This window comes from Lissotriton vulgaris, chromosome 1_1 (assembly GCF_964263255.1).
Source record: "Lissotriton vulgaris chromosome 1_1, aLisVul1.2, whole genome shotgun sequence".
NCBI classification, from domain to species: Eukaryota; Metazoa; Chordata; class Amphibia; order Caudata; family Salamandridae; genus Lissotriton; species Lissotriton vulgaris.
In genome coordinates, this window is record NC_141685.1 from 1,839,003,439 (window position 1) to 1,839,018,649 (window position 15,211).

Consider the following 15,211-nt stretch of genomic DNA (forward strand, 5'->3'; position numbering starts at 1 on the left):
TGCTGTATACAGTATAGTGGGGGAAGCTCCGTCCACTTTCCGGCCTCATTTTTAATTGGCTTGAATCATAATTTCAGCATCATGGTTGGTGCGTGGCTTGTTAATCCCGCCTCCAGACGTCCATGTTGTTATTTTTATCCTTCCTGGGCTATCGGCCCCTTTACTAGAAAAACTGTTTTGTTCTCCTGCCTCTCCCCGTTCCCTCCTGCAGTCCGTAATTTTTTATACCACAACCACCCCCAACCCCCTCCCATTTGTGCCTTTTTTAATGCCCGCAATTCTGTTTAACATACACTAGGGCGTGTGTAAATATGAGTTCTATTGCATTTTCGAAGCTTGTTTATTTTGTGATTGGTGGCTGGATTTGCAGTCTATGACTCGCATGCGTGGGATGCCTAACATCGTACGCATGTGTGACAAAACAGTGGAGTTTTTACAAATCCTTGTGGGAGGCAGAGACAGCACAAGCAGCGAAGGAGCAGCCGGCCTGGCCAATCACCGGTTGGCACTCCTTGTTTTTCTGCTTCTGATCTGTGCTACTGGAGACCCAGCGAGTGCAGGGCCTCTGATGACAAAGCGGCCCCTCTTTTCCAGCTCCGGGCTTAGGTGTCCAGCGTAGAGGAGCTATTGAAGGAGTTCAACAACAGCTACAGCCGGCGACAGGGTCAGCTCAAATATGAAGCCTCACAGGGAGCCATTAAATAATCACAGAAGCAGTCAGTCGATAATATGCAAATGTTTTTTCTCTTTACGGCGGCGGATCTCAGGTGAGCTGCGACGGTGAAGGTGCGCATCAGACTCTGGTAGCCAAGACACACACGGAATCAGGAAATGTGGTGGTCAGAGGGCTGTGTTGGTCTTGAGAGTGATATTCGAGGGCCTCTGGGGACTTACAGCGCAGTCCAAGGCACAGGCTGCAGACCAATCCCTTGGCGGGAGCAGATGGTTCAACAGGAGGCCTCTTCATGAGACAGTAGAGCTAGGGGGCTGTAGACCATGTGCTTAATGCAGCAAGGTGCATTGGTAACCTGCAATGTTCACACACACCTGCAGGAAAGGCTTGTCTATTACCCGATCTGCCACAGTGACATCAGCATGTCATCCTGCGTTTTAAGAAGATGCCAGGCTTTTAGAACAGGTGCTTGTCTAGTGTGTGACTTGGTATAATTGGCATACAACATGTGAATCACTCCTGCTCCCCCTGCCGGGTAGGCTAGTTCCCAGAAAACAAACTAAATCTGTAGGTGGTCTTCACAGCGTAGTCTTTATTAATTTAAGATACCGTCACTTTAAACATTGACTCACTGTCTGCCAACACTTGATCAACTTTATTATTTATTGTACACCAAACACAAGCATAATAAAATAGAAGGCTGGTAAATTTTTTGCCATTGGCTGCATATTTGTATTTACATTCCTGGATCTCCGGAAGCACCTTGACGAGGGTTGTGCCAGCAGGCCACAACCAAGATACCCTGCTCTCTTCTGTGCTAACAGCCAACCGGACACCAGACCAGCAGGTAGATTCAGAAACTGATTATCACAAGCGCCAGCTTCTCCGGTAGGGCCAGAGAGTCCAGGACCACCAGCAGGTCAGCCCCCTCTTCCGCCAGCCGAGAACCCCCAATTGACTACACACCTTGTTCTGGGGCCAATCAGCCGCCGCAAAACGGGGTCCCAGTCATTTTTCTTGCCAAGGACCCCGCCACAGGTCGAGAAGCTTACTGGCGCACTCAACCTCCACCACTAGCCTCTAGGTATGATGAAGAAGGGGCATCAACATGGAGGACGTTATAATAACTAGGGTTGCGTTACAGGTTAGAGTAAGGCGGTCCAAGACAGACCCTCTGAGGAAGGGGACATGGGTCTAGTCAGGAGCAGTGTAAGGGGCCATGTTCTGTCCGGTCACTATAGTGAGAATTTTCCTGAAGATTAGACTGGGGAGAGGGGACATCAGATTGTTATTACACACAGACCAAACACTGGAAGCCCAGTAGGGTCATCCTGCATGCCAGAGAGCCCTGGTGACTTAGAAATAGAAAGCTGTCCAAGTAATGTACCACGTCTGGAGGTGTTACATTTCATCGTGGTGAACTGCCCATTCTAGAACCCTTCTGAATGTCTCAAACACTGCACATGCGATAGAGCACCCCACAGGCATACAAAGATCAATGACGAACTCCCCTTAAAAAGTGAAACCCAGCAAACTGGTGTATTCTGGGTGCACTGGCAGCAGGCGAAAAGCAGCTTCTCTGTGGGATTTGGCCATTAGCGCTCCCTCGCCTAACCTCTGTAATTTTTGTATGGCCGCGTCAAATGTGGTATAATGCACTGCACACAGTTCTGGGTCCAATTTATCATTACTGACAATCCTGGTGGACTTGAGAAATTATGAATCAGGTGATATTTCCCCTTTCCTTTTTTAGGGACCAACCCCAATAGTGAACATACTAAGTCCTACCTTGGAAACTGTTGATAAGGACCCACTACTCTCCCCAGGGTTACTTCTTTCATGATCTTTTCCCTAGACATCTCAGGGTTCTGCAGGACTGAGAGCTAGTTGCGTGGTGGACTGCTGGTCGGGGTTGCACTAGATGGGATGTGAAAGCCAAATATAAAACCTTGTTGCAAAAAATGTGCCTTAAGTATCTTATCATATTTACTGAAAGGGTGCGTCAGGAGGTGGAGCTGGATGGTCATGGGTAAGTTCCTAGGATGCTTGTGCACTACGGCCCCTGCTCTGGGGTTGGGTATTTGCAGGCTGCTCTTTCGTCCCACTTTCTTGTAGCACTTACTCTCTGGGTGACCTTGTATTCCACAGAAGGTACATACATGTATAAACTTGCATGCTGCAGCCCTGTTGCACTCATTCTTATTGAATCGCAAACAGGCCTGTTTCTTATCCTCTGTCCCCCTGTCCCCATGAAAGGACTGATTGGTCTTGTTAGCTGACATTGTTGAATAAAACTCTGTATGCCTAATGTTGTTCTCCCGATCGTCCTAAGCCACCTCCGGGCGCAGTGCTCTTATTTGCCTGAATCATACTGAAGCCAAGCTGTGCCCGGAAATTCTGAAGCCGCCCCGTGGATCATGGGCATGTAGCTGATTAACTGGGCTGCCAATGCGGGTTACCTCTCTACTATGATTGCTGCATATATAGCGAACCATGTGACCCAATTCTTAATGGACCAAGCAACCCAAACTTTCTTCTGTTTGAACTCGCCCTCTTCCCCTGCTCTGTTCTTCCCCGGGATAACCACAGCATTGATGAAGTTGAAGACATCTATGAATTCCCCTAAATATTTTCTCCCTGGTTTCTGCTGGCACATGCCATGTGATTCCTGCCGATGGGGCTATCGCCGGCGAAGCGTACCCATACATTACCAGACTGTGTGTCAGCGGGGGCTGGCCTGCAAATACTGCCCTCAGGGCTAACAGTGGTGCTGCTAATGGGACCCCCGGTCCTGGCATCCCATTACTATTGACCTGCCCCTATGATGTTGCCACCAATACCACAGGAGATTGAGCCACCCCTCCTGACTGGACCCATACCTGTGCTATCCCGCTGCCTTGGTGCACCACTACCGGAGCAGAGGCAGGTGTGATGGGTGGTGTTGACCCCACCATCCCTCTTGCCCTGTAGCTGCTGGAAGCCCAATGACCTGTGTTACATTGGTTAACGTGGGGGGCTCTTACGCCTGAGTATTTGCCCCACCTGACTGTTCCAAGGGCCCGTGACCCGCTTGTGCAGCTGTGTCCGAAGTCTCTACAATGTCTGTGGCCGTGAAATGCTGACAAAATGTCCACGGACTTATTGTGCCTGTCCGGTTGTGCATCCTTGAACTGCTCCGGCGTCCGCCTTGAGAGCTTGGACCGCGGTGTGTCTTGATGCGCCCTCGTTCCGGCCCCCTGCATCAGCGTCTGTAGTGCCTAATCGATACCCCCTTACTCAGCAACCTCCCACAGCGCCGACAGCGAACAAAACTCGTCTTGGGTAGCAGGTGCCTCCTTGCCCCCTTATGCCCGCTTTTGAGGCATTCCACACTGAAGAAAACAAAAATAATTAGCCAATGCCCCCTTTTACTCATTGACCACACACTCCCATTGCACTCCGCAGCATCAGGTTGCCTGATTCTTCCTTATCGTTGACCTGCGTGCTGGGTATACTCACCCACCCAGTGCCACAAGTTCCCAAACCTTGTGCATGCATCCTCACCCTACTGCGGTCCGGGGCACTAGAGATACTCACTATCCCAGTGCTCCACTCTTCCCTCAACAATGTACATGCATCTTATTGTCCATGCAATATAAATTATACTCATGCCATTGGCTTGGGCGCTGAGGATACTCACAACACCAGCATACCCATATTACTCCCCCATGCTCACAAACCGGTACGTGTAATCCGGTACATACCATGCCATGCTAAAACTCATGCCTCAACTCGAGCGCTCAGCATACTCACTAGCTGAGCCCCCAGTAATTTTTATGCATTGGATCCCTTCTGTTCCTGGGGTCCGGTATGCCCCCCCCCCGCAGTCCTCGCTACCCCCCCGCACCGCCTCATGGTCGCTCGCATCTATAATGCAAATAATGGCTTGCGCCACATGGCAGTCGCTCGCTGCTATTAGAGTCAAAGGAACCGGGCACTCACCGCACTTACTCGCGGTCTATCCACGGCCCGGGACACTCTGTGGCATAGTAATGTGCTCTCAGAATGAGACTTGACCCCCCTGATGGCATATCACCCCGCCCGCCCTGCATACAATGTGCGCGTTTGCCGGCGCTGTCTCCTTAATGGCTGCCTTGACTTCCCCGCTCACGCCAAGGAGACCTGCTTTCAGCGAGCATGACGGCACTACCTGTTATGTTTACTCAAGCTAACGCACCTAGCAATGTATTGCACGCACGTCCTGCTTATTGCACGCGCGACCTGCCGTTGCATTGTGACGTCAGGATGTTCTACCTGGTCACTGGCAGGATGATAGTCATGTGACAGTTGCTTTGAGAGGCATAGAGCAATTTGACGTGCCTTGGTGTCAGTGCTATTCTTCTCAATAAAGAAGTTATACCTTGCCTGAATACTTATCATCTTTACAACTTGGCGACGAAATGGGACTCCTGACACCACGAAGAACTGATAACAAAAGAATGTACAAAGTTCCCCGAGGAAAAAGGATTAACAGAGTATCTCTCTCACTGAAGGAAGTGTTCAGATGTACCGGGGAATACAATGAATTCCTTAACGGAACTTAGGATGCCTCACACAACTAAAAAGCTGGACGACTGTTGTCATCCTACCTGATGGTTGTTTCGTCTCATCATTGGCCTCCTGCTCCAACGTCCGGCTGGCGGTGCAATGCCTGACGGGTAGCACGAAGTGCTACACTTTGGTGGAGTTCTTTTGTTCCTAGCCAGTGGATGAGTGCGTGTGAGAGGCCTAGGGGGTGAAGTAGTGAGCGTGAAGGAGTGGTTTTTAAAAAAGGTCAGTATAGTCCACTCAGACAACTTTATTCGTGTGGCTAACTGCCTTATTAAAAGAGTGAAGGGAGGGGTACCGAAGCTCAAAGAGAAGTAGTTGGGCTTCGTTCAACCCTCACCTATGGTGTGGTCAACATGTTTCGTGCCGTGTAGGCAATTCTTCAGGACCTTAATGTGCTCATAAACTTGAAAAACGTATACGGGCTGTCAGATGTACCATATACAACCTGCGTGGTCGAGAGTACCAAGGCAGGATGGAGGCCTGCGTGGATGCCCGCTCCACAATCCCTGGAGGAAGGTCCCCACAGACTGTCCTTGTGGGGCCTGAGCTGTACGGTAATTACCTGCTATGCTCGAGGCGACCGCTTGTCAGCACCTACCACTCCCACGGCGATGGAGTAAATTCGCAGGACAGCCGGTCGAAGAACCCACCAGAAGTCTTCCATTCTGTGTTCTGGGTACGTTTTTTTTCTGCCTAAAGAGATTGGCATTAAGCATGGGCGAATTTTGCGAATCTCGCGTTCGCGAATTTTGCGGATTTGCGAACTCGCAATCCGCAAAATCCGCGAATTCTTGCGAATTTGCGGATTTTTTTTTTTGTGTTCGCAAGGATTTCTGCCAGTTCGCGAGGGTTTCGTACCAGTTCGCAATTGCGAACTTACATTTCGTCGCGCAACGGTCGCGAATTATGTTGTTTCTACGTCTGGTTCATCATCACAGGTTCCCAGCACCCTCTGTTTCACCACTGCAATCCTCTGTTACATCAATGCCACCCTCTGGTTCATCATTACTGTAGATTATGGGGGGGAAAAGCAAGCACACCAGCCCTGCTTCAACTGAGATGAATTAATTTGGGGTTAGTTTATTAATGTGTCACTGTTTTAAAATTCCAGTCTGGCACCTGCTTCCTTATCTGTAATTTTGCTTTCTGTTGCAGTGCATTTTTTTTCCCCAGGACCTTCTTAGTGGCCTACTTGTAGCTATTGTATGAGCCTGCTGTGAGGGTCAGAGCAGGGTCATACAATTGTTGCAACTAGCAACTGAATTCTGGAGGGGCCCCAGTCAGGAAGCACTACCGGGAATTGTTACTAATGATGAGTTTGAACTCTTGCCCCTGCCGAGTGCTTTCAGTTTTGAAAAACTCGTTTTTCTGCAATTTCGCGGGGTTCGCGGGGTGCGAACACGCGCGAGATCGGATTCGGAAGCCGCAAATTCGTGCGAATATGCAATTTGTTTTTTTTGCGGCGTGTTAGTTGGCAAGGTTTTGTGCGTTTTTGCGAGCCGCTCGTAGCGCAAGACGCGAAGTTACCCTCGCGGTCGTTCAAGGGCGCAGCCATCTTGTTTGCCTGACGTATTTCCGTTTCCGGGCGCGAAGTGTAATCTCGCAAAGTCCGCGGCTTGCCAGTACAGTCTCGCGCGTGTTCGCAAGGAAAATCTCGCGCGAACTTACCCGCGCGGTCGTGAACGGGCGCGGCCATCTTGTTTCTCATTCATTGCTATGGTTCTGGGCATGGTCTTTGTATCCTCTGTCAATCTCTGCCATCCTTTGCTTGTTTGAAGTTTTTTTGATCTATTTTACTTATTATCTATCCCTCTATTTTTCTAGCCCTATATTTTTGTGTTTACTGCTACTTTTGGTTAATTTTAAACTATTTTTGTAAACTCTTTTCTTTTCTTCTCTTCCCTATTCTATTTTCTTTATTCCTTTCCGCCCAGACCATGGTGAAGGGAGCCGGGAAGCATCCCGAGAAGGGGAAGGGTCCCGCACCCCGTGTCCGGCTCCCGTGCGGGTGTTTGAGGGGGGAGCTAGTGATGCCACGGGAGATCTTTACCCCGGAGGAGGTGGCCCAACTCATTTTTTATGTTCAGCGCCGCCTCCCCAGGACCATCATGGGAGGCGGCAAGATCAGTGCCGGGTACGGGGCCCGGGAGCGCCGGAAGCGGTGGGAGAAGGTGTGCCAGGCCATTTACCACCACTCTCGGGTCTGGCGCACCTACAACCAGGCCACCCACCGCTGGACGGATGTCCTGACCCGTGAGCGAGATCTGCTCGACCTCCTTGGCCTTGAGATCCCCGGGCTTGGTGAGTAGTAGTAGCTATGTCTTTACTACTATGTTTTCTCCTGCTGTGTTATTATATTGCAAATTTTTGTTTTTTACCAAGAGCAATAATGCTGCTCATTACATTGTAGGTAAATTTTATTTCAAAATCTTCTGTGCATTTCAGGTACACTGCTCTCCTTCTTCTCAGTAGTGTTGCTACTATGCTTATTTGTTTTAGATTTTGTGTTCATTTCATTGGCCTGTGAAATTATGTATGAGTGTAGTTGAAAGAACTGCGTAATGCTACACACTAAGGTTCAGATTTTTAATTACCGGCGCATCCCTGCAAAGTTGCAGGGATGCGCCAGTAATTGTGCGTCACGCCACCATCACCCATGGTGCGCCGTATTTACAATGCGGCGCGCCATGGGCCCAAAACGTCACCAAAGCGTTACGCATCTGTGCCGTAAAGGCGGCGCATTGCTGGAGTTGCGTCGCAACGATGGTGCAGCTCCATCAATGCTCTGGGGTGCCCTATCTCCCCAATGCTGCGTCAAGCCGTACGTCTGCTTCAAGCAGGCGCAGGGTTTGAGTCACGCATCATTGTCCTCAAAGTGACTGATTGAAATCTTGTAGATTTCCCTCAGCCAGTTTTAGGATGCGTTCCTGCGCAGGAACGCCCTCCCTTGCGCCGGATCACCCCTATTGGCGCAGGGCTTTACAACGTGATGCATCTCCCAGATGCGTCACGTTGTTAATATACGCCGCACCATTGCGCCTCTTTTGTGCTGTCGCTGCGTCACAAAAGTCACGCAACAATGGAGCAAAAGAGCCGGAAGGGCCTTCTAAATCAGCCCCTACAGACTCAAGTCCAGTCCTTCCTTTGTACACATGGCGATAAGAAGAAATAGTGGTGGTGGATTAATAGTTTGAGTATTTTAATGACTGGTGAATGTAGTAGGAAACTTTAGTGTTGTCGCTGATCTTCAATCACGATGGACTTTGGCTGTCACTTTGCGTGCTGCGGACTGCTGCCTGCCAATCCTAGGCAAACCTTTTTAGTACTTTGTTTAGTGAGTTACATAGGGTAGTTTCCAATTCGACGGTCCTCAAATCAAGCAATACTAAAGTAATGACGTAGTCGACCACATGAGATTGGTCAATAATATATCCCGTGGAGTCGTTCCCTATTTGCTATTTCGCAAAAATATTTTGTTACTTTGTTAGTTCTTTTTTAAATGTTTGATTTGGTTGAGAAATATCATCCATGTTTTCTGTTTTTCTTTCTTTCATGTTGTACATCAGCTTCCCCCAGGGGCAAGAGGAGGACACAGGAGGAGGAGGAGGAGGGTGCTGTTGTCGATGCAGGCCAGGACCGGGCAGTCGAGGGCTCCTTTGCTGGCCCCAGTAAGTTTTAATTTTAATATAGAGTACTTATTTTTTCCTAGCGTTCCTCATTCGATTTTTTCTAAATCGTCTTTGATCTTCTTGTAGACAGGATCTAAATTCTTATCCTGCCTCGACTATGACTCCGTGTGGTATTACTAGATTATTCTTCTTAGTCTGTCTGTGTAGCTAACTAAGATTGCACATTTGGCATTTCCATTGGACTCCCATTCTAGTCAGCAATAGCTCTATGCACTGAGTGTAGTCCTCTGGGATTGTCCATAATGTCTTTTCAAGTATTCTAAATGTTTATGCTTTGACCATTGCCAACAATAAAAAGGTGAATGACCACCACCAAGAAATAATAAGATACTACTTTACTTTTGGTTTGGATAGGAGGACAATCCATTCTACAACTGTTGCAGGGACAAATCTGCACAAACAGAACTATGGACACTAAATAATGCATCGCTTAGCTTATCAATTATAATAGGTGCTGTAACTGTTAGACTTTCCACATACCTCAGTGATAACAGACTTTGTAGTTGAACCCCCAATCTCCTTACTGACTAGATAGTGTGGCAGAGTCATTTAGCTCCCAAAGTCACCGATGGCAGAGGCACGGACTCATGCTTGCAAAAATTCGAAAACCTTTAGCTCATCCACTCTAGTCTGGAGGACCAAAAACCACAGAGTCTATTTAAGTTTAAAAGCTTTATTAAAAGTAAACACATTTATTAAATTCAAGTTTGTCATAAAAGTGAACGTGTAACTGAAAATGGAAAAGTGCTTAGTGCTGACGATTAATTGGACACATTTCTTGTGGTCGAGCCGAGCTCTCACCTGGTTTGAACTTGATCCTGCTCGTGTTCTTAGAAGTCAAGGTTCTGTCTGTTAGGAGAAAAAGTGGTGTGTGTTAAAAAGTAAAAAGCAAACATTCATCAGTTGTGCCAAAAAGTGCAGCAAGACAACAGCCTTCCCTGGAAAAAGGGACATTTTTACTCTAGAGTACACAGTCAAAAATTATTAAATTGTACACTTTTTTTCACATTCCTTTCTTCCTCCTAGACCAAATATTATATAGTAGTGAGTGGTGTATTCTAACATTATTAAATGTACTTTGTAGGTGGAACATCTGGAGACGGGGCCAGCGTGGAGGTGGTGGTGGCATTGGACGAGGAGGACAACTCTGGGGAGGAGGCGGTGCAAGTGCCGGACAAGGACATGCCTGTGAGGGTTCACACGGTGGTGGCGGGCAGAGGTAAGCTATACATTCCTTAGTCATTGGGATTGAAGACTGCAGAGTGTGCTTTCTGCACGGGTGTATTATAAAAAAAGCAGGTAGTAGCCTCCTCTAAATGTACTTCGACTTAGCTGTGAAGTTTTTGGCGAGAAGAATCCCAATCAGATCTGAGGTGAACTTGATGGATGGGATGAACGAAAAGCGAAAGAAGGGTGTAAGTGTGGAAGCACGAGAAATGTAATGATGACTGGCAAAGAAGAATGATATGTGTTTGCTTGGTCCCCGAGGTGGCTGGGAAGGTAAGAAAATGGTATGGTGCATGGCTGGGTGAATGATGAAGCAAGGATGGGTGGAAGGAGAACAGCCTGGGTGGGTGAGACAGAAACTGTATGTGTGCAATATACTTTGAATGGATGGATGCCTGGATCATTCATGGTACTATCTGATTCTTAGATAGCATATGTGAATCTAGAGAGAGTAGACGGTCACTGGATGAACTAAGTGTTACTTTGAAGAGCATGTAGCACCGCACCCGCACGTCCGTTCCAGTGTAGGAAAGGGAAGGAAAAGAAGTTGTAACGTTGTCCAAAGACTACCATGAATAGTAGCAGTAGTTTGTATTGCAACTGCAAGCACAGCATATATCCAGTTATTACGGTGGACACTCCCTACCTCCCTTAATAACTTTAGTTTAGTAGTAGTACGTCATTCATGTGTGGGGGTATCACTGTTCACTCAATAATAAGCAAAGCACCTAAAGTCATCCCATATGTCATCAAATACATCCCATGTGAAGTGATAGATAATCAGATAATTTAGCTTCTTAATTTTCCTTTTCTAATACTCATTTGCACTGTAGGGTGAAAGCTAAATTAATTAAGCAGTAGCCCTTTTAACAGAGTATTCTCAGTGCCACCCGTAATAGAAAAGTAAGAGCTTCACCACCTGCATGTACTGGACCGGTACAGTAACGCAAGTCTGTCTCACTCACCATGGTGTGCGTCTGTTTTTCTCGGGTGCAAGTTCACTGCGCTGGCATTATGCCGGCTTGCATAAGATAACGTACCAATTTTCCTAAACAAGAGAGAAGAAGAAGAATAAGAGTGGTGTACTGTCATAGTCGACTGTAATAGAAGTCCATAGTGATCGTAGAATTTGTTCCTTAAACTCCCACTAATGTTAGAGCAAGGATGAAGAAGTCGGAGGTTACATAGATACTGTCCTCAATAGTTATGGACTGTGCTTTCAATTTGCTACTTGTACTGTGACAACTTTCTGCTCAATCATTTTGTGTTAATCTTAAGGAGCATTGGTTACAGACTATGTCTTTCTTTTTTCATGTAGTTGCTCCTTCCAAATCCAAGACACCATCAAGGAGGAAGGAGCTGGCTCGAATGGCCCGGCAACGGAGGCTGGATGCCACTGTTGCTGAATATCGGCGGCTGGTGGCCCTGGAGGAGGAGGAGACGCAGTCTGGTACAACAACAACGTCCACTGGGACAGCTGCATCCTCCTCCGTGCGTGCTGCCAGCCAGCGCAGTGCTCCAGCGGTACGGAGCCGGGCTACCAAAGCCAAACGCCACCGCCCAGCAGCAAAGAAAGCAGCTGCCCCTCACAGGATTTGCAAGGCACACCGGCGCCGCTTATCCCTCAGACTGTCCTACCTGGAGCAGGAGGTCCATAATTATAAGAACGTGGTGGAGGGCCTCCGCTTCGAACTTGCCACCCTCCGCAAGGAGCATGATGCCCTGGCTGCTAATTCCAACAGTGTCCCTTGCCCCTTTTTTAGAGACTTTTGGGGGGTGGGAATTGGGAGTTGTGATTTTTGGGGACTTTTGAAGGACAATCGTTGGGGTTAGGGAGGGTCTTGCGGGAGATTCTTTTGTTAGGGCTATAAAAATATACTTTTTGAAACTTTATCTGACCATACCTGTTTTTTACTGCTTTTGAGTCTGGTGGGTGGGGGTTTAACATAACAGTAAGTTTGTTTTCCTGAATAGTCCTAGGACTTTAGTAGTACTACCGTCAATCAAATCTCTCGTCTCTCCTAATACTCCATTATACTACCTCCAACCAAACGCCTATCTTACCTGTAATTTCTGTTTGCAAGTAGGGCTAGGCCCAGGGCTGGCTCCACGGGAAACAGCAAATAAGGTTGGCAATCCTGGGCGGATAAAATTTCCTCATAGCGGTGGTACTAGTGGTGTGACACAGTGGCAGTTGCTTGCCTATGAAAAAAAAGAAAATGAAATCTGGTTTGTCCTCCTGAGCAATACAAAGGTACAATACAGAATATAGCAGGTGACAGAAGTACACTAGAACAGTGCCACATTGTAGCCTAACAAATGTTAAAGTATAACTAATTCGGTTGAAGTTCTTTGACATTAGCCATGGGTCTTTGTCAAGCAGAGTAAGAATATATCCTCGGATTTCTTCACCAGCCTGTTGCTATCACCTTATCCTCCCCAGCAAGTGTGTGGATTTATTGCTGTAATTTAGTCACACATCAATCAAAACCACACAGCCCGGGGGAAGAGGGTTAGGGTTTGAAAAATGGATGGGTACGGGGGTTTTTGGGAAAGGTTTTGGGAGACAAGAAAAAGTAGCACAGCATGGACAAACAAATGTGAACATAAACAAATCTTTGAGTACAAACCTATCCATCAATCTTTGAAAGTGCATACACTACTGCATGCATGTCAGTTAAAAGTAAGTAGTACTTTCGACAACTGTGGAAGAAAGAATGCGACAGTACAGGGCGTGGGTGGAAATATTGATAACTATATTCAACATAAGGTCTCTGTAGCCAGATACCTGAGAGCCTTGCTGGTCACTATAAATCCATTCACAATAACACTCAATGGGGTTGGTCTGGAAGGTATAGTAGATAGAAAAGGAGAAATTGCTTTTTTTCTAGGTGTCCCCTCACTCACCAGGGTTGCCCCTTGGTGACATGCTTCATCATTGGGGCCATCCCAGTCCTCTACGGGCTGGGGCGTGCTGCGACTTGCGAATTACGTAGGAGCACTTACAAATGACTATGTGTGGTGCAGATGTGATAGTGGAGTGGACTAAGTGATGTGTTAAGGGATCAATTTAGAAGCAGAGAGAGATCCAAGAAATGCAGTCACAGTCAGAGAAAAAGGCAAGGGATACTGTATCTATGTGGTTGTAGTGGTCCTGTTGGAAGTGGTAAGTAAGTTGCCTGCAGAAAAAAAATCCTCCTTTTAGCGGCACTCCTCCATTGCAGCCGCCGCTTCGTCCATCGATGTTGGTCACCAGAAGACACCCTGTAAAAAAAAGCACAGCATAGACAAACAATGGAACATAAACAATTCTTTGGGTACAAACCTATCCATCAATCTTTGAAAGTGCATGCACTACTGCATGCATGTCAGTGAAAAGTAAGTAGTACATTCGACAACTGTGGAAGAAAGAATGCGACAGTACAGGGCCTGTGTGGAATTATTGATAACGATATTCAACATAAGGTCTCTGTACTTAGCCAGATACCCGAGAGCCTTGCTGGTCACTATAAATCCATTCACAACAACACTCAGTGGGGTTGGTCTGGAAGGTATAGTAGATAGAAAAGGAGAAATTGCTTGTTTTCTAGGTGTCCCCTCACTCACCAGGGTTGCCCCTTGGTGACATGCTTCATCATTGGGGCCATCCCAGTCCTCTACGGGCTGGGGCGTGCTGCGACTTGCGAATTACGTAGGAGCACTTACAAATGACTATGTGTGGTGCAGATGTGATAGTGGAGTGGACTAAGTGATGTGTTCAGGGATCAATTTAGAAGCAGAGAGAGATCCAAGAAATGCAGTCACAGTCAGAGAAAAAGGCAAGGGATACTGTATCTATGTGGTTGTAGTGGTCCTGTTGGAAGTGGTAAGTAAGTTGCCTGCAGAAAAAAAATCCTCCTTTTAGCGGCACTCCTCCATTGCAGCCGCCGCTTCGTCCATCGATGTTGGTCACCAGAAGACACCCTGTAAAAAAAAGCACAGCATAGACAAACAATGGAACATAAACAATTCTTTGGGTACAAACCTATCCATCAATCTTTGAAAGTGCATGCACTACTGCATGCATGTCAGTGAAAAGTAAGTAGTACATTCGACAACATTCGAGCCAGAGTCTGCCCGTCTGCGCCCGTCCGCGCTAAGTACGCGCGGTACGCAGGGGATTTTATGTCATATCTCTACTGTGTGTATAACCGTGTGCCTTCATCTTTGGTTTGTCAGGATGATTGCTTATTCCGGTGCCTCGCTTCTTGCCATCAGAGAAACTCTCCCACGCTGCCCTGCCACACCATACCATCCGTTGTGTGGCCCGTGTCAGTGTGCTTGTAACAGATGGTCATTGGACCAGCCTGTAGGCATACGCGAGCTTGCCACTCCCCCTGCCCCACGTGCACCTCCTGGTCGCCCTACGCTGCCTGGCAGTCTGGGATCTGGTCTACGATTTTTAAATCTGAACACCAGATCTCTAGTGAAACACCACCTGTCTGTGGCTGATCTTATCTTGGATAAGACACCAGACCTGCTGGCGGTAACTGAAACCTGGTTACAAGACAGTGATGACGCTATAGTCAATCTTGCCTGTCCTCCGGACTATCTATGTTTCAGATCTTACCGGCATTCAAGAGGTGGAGGGATTGCCCTTTTTATCAAATCTGCCTTCACATGTACCTGGACGGTCTTGCAGATCGCTGGGTGTGAGAGTGCGCTGTTTAAGGTTTCTATCAGCCCTCAGTTCTCGCTATCAGGGATGGTTGTTTATCGCCCCCCAGGCAGCGATGTAGCTTTTAGAGGTGCCTTTCCGGAGGCTGTGAGCCTATTGGCTAGTGGTTGCGCAAATTTTTCCATCCTGGGCGACCTGAATCTCCACTTTGATAGGCGAGAGTCTCCGGCCATCAGTGGTTTTTTGGCCGACTTAGAGGCCTTGCAGTTGATCCAGCTTGTTTCTCAGCCTACACACGTGGCCGGTCACACTCTTGACCCGTTTTTTACGACCCTTTCGGATGTCCGGATTGTGACGGTTGATCCTGTGATATGG